Here is a 2,614-nt window from a genome sequence, read left to right as displayed (position 1 = left end):
AAATTTCAAAATAGAACCAGCAATTTCTACCAAAACAGCCACATGAGCTTTTGATTGTGGTCACAGTGAATCTATACATCAGTTTAGGAAGAATTACCAAATTAACAATGTAGCACTAAGTCTCCCAATCCCAGTAGAATACATTGTTCCACATTTTTAGGTCTCTCTTAATTTTTTAAGCAGTGTTCTATAGTTTTAAATGTAGGGTTATTGCATATCTTTTACTAAATATTTCATATTTTTATGACACACTGTATTATTTAATTTCATATTCAAATTGTTGATAATTTATGAAACAGTTGATTTTGTCTATTCACTTTGTGTATTGTGACTTTGCTAAATTTCTTTATTAGTTCTAGTGCACACGTTTTAAACTCAGAATTTTTAACACACACAAGCATGTTGCCCAAATGTTTGTTTGCCTTTTTCTTCCACATGCCTTTTATTTATTTTCTGTGACTTACTGCACTGGCTACTACCTTTAGTAAAGTACTGACTTGTCATGATAAGGGTAAACATCCTGTGCTCACTTCAGCAGCACAAATATTAAAACTGGAATAAAAAAGAGGAGATTAGCAGATTAGCATGGATCCTGCATGAGAATGACATGCAAATTTGTAAAACATTCCATATTCTTATATAAATGTGAAATTCCACAAAAAGATAGATACCATAATGTAGAACCAAACAGAAATCCTGCAGTTAAAGAATTAAATGAATTAAAAAAAAAAAATACAATCAAGACCTTCAAAAGCAGACTTGTAAAGCAGAAGAAAGAATCTCTAAACTTAAGATAGGTCATTTAAAATTATCCAGTTAGAATAAACAAAAATAAAAAAGAGTAAAGAAAACCTACAAGAATTGTAGTACATCATTAAGTAACAAACATTCATTTTATAGCAATGCCAGAAGGAAAAGAGACAGGCAAAGGCATAGAAGAACTATTTACTGCAATAATAGCTGAAAACTTTCCAATTCTGAGAAGAAATATGGATGTCCACATCCAGGAAGCTGAAAAGTTCCAAGTAGATTCAACCCAAAAAGGTCCTCCCTGAGGCATATTATAGTCAAAGGCAAAGATAATGTAAAAAAGAAAAAAAACAAGAGAAATGTATTAAGTCAATATAAAGGTATCCTCATTAGAATAACAATAGATTTCTCAGTAGAAACCTTACAGGCAGGGAGACGACGGGATGATATATTAAAAGTACTAAAAGAAAACAATTGCAAGCCAAGAATGCCATACCTAGAAAAGCTATCCTTCATAAACTCTTTCTCAGGCAAGCAAAAACTGAGTAAAATTGTCACTAGACTGGCCTTATAAAAAATGTTTAAGAAAGTTCTGCATCCGGAAGCAAAAAGATGATAATCACTATCATGATAACACACAAAAGTATAAAACTCACTGGTAGAGCAGATACACAAATGATAAAGAGGAAAGAATCAAAGTTCATCACTACAGAAAACCAGCAAACCAAAAAGATAAATGAGATAGAAAAATAAACAAGAGAAGATAGAAACAACAAGAAAACAATTAACAAAATAACAGGACTACATCCTCACCCTTAATAACAAGTATAAACAGATTACATTCCTCAATAAAAGATATAGACTGGTTGAATATATTTTTTAAATAATCCAACTGTATGCTGCCTACAAGAAACTCACTTCACCTTTAAAGACATATAGATTGAAAGTGAAGGGATAGAGAAAGATATTCCACACAAATGGAAATCAAAAGCAAGAAGGAGTGGCTATACTTATATCAGATAAAACAGATTTTAAGTCAATAAGCATAAAAAGAGATAAAAAATGGTTGTTATATAAAAATACATGGATCAATTCAGCAAGATAATATAACAATTATAAACATATATTCAACATCAAAGCATCCAGATATGTAAAGCAAATATTATTAAATCTAAAGGGAGGGCTACAGTCCAATACAGTAATAGTTAGGGACCTAAACACCCCACTCTCAGCAATGGACAGATAACCTGGACAGAAAATCAACACAGAAATATTGGATTTAAACTGCACTTTAGACAAAATAAATCTAACAGACATTTATAGAACATTTTTTCCAACAGCTGCAGAATATACATTTCTCTCTTCAGCACATGGAATATTCTCCAGGATACACTATGTGTTTAGGTCACAAAACAAATCTCAAAAAATTTAAAAGAATTGAAATTATATCAAGTATCTTTTCTGACCATAATAGAATAAAACTAGAAATCAATAACAAAGGAACTTTGGAATCTGTACAAATACATGGAAATTAAACAACAGGCTCCTGAACAATCAGTGGGTCAATGAAGAAATTAAGAAAAAATTTTTTAAATGTCTTGAAATAATGAAAGTAGACTGACTGCAGTGGCTCATGCCTATAATCCCAGCACCTTGGGAGGCTAAGATGAGCAGACTGCTTGAGCCCAGGAGTTTGAGACCAGCCTGGGCAACATGGCAAACACCTGTTACAAAAAAAATACAAAAATTAGCTGGGCATGGTGACACACACCTGTAGTCCTAGCTACTAGGGAGGCTCAGCTAAGAGGATCACTTGATCCCAGGAAGTTGAGGCTGCAGTGAGCCATGACTGTGCCACTGCACT

The 2,614-nt window shown here is 32.7% G+C and overlaps 1 pseudogene; it reads left to right on the top strand.

Moving 5' to 3' along the window:
* The first annotated feature begins 522 nt into the window (after positions 1–522).
* Positions 523–637, top strand: LOC111540992 (annotated as a pseudogene).
* Positions 638–2,614: the final 1,977 nt, after the last annotated feature.

Source organism: Piliocolobus tephrosceles, chromosome 13 (assembly GCF_002776525.5).
Source record: "Piliocolobus tephrosceles isolate RC106 chromosome 13, ASM277652v3, whole genome shotgun sequence".
NCBI lineage: Eukaryota > Metazoa > Chordata > Mammalia > Primates > Cercopithecidae > Piliocolobus > Piliocolobus tephrosceles.
This window is presented reverse-complemented; position numbering and strand designations above follow the sequence as displayed.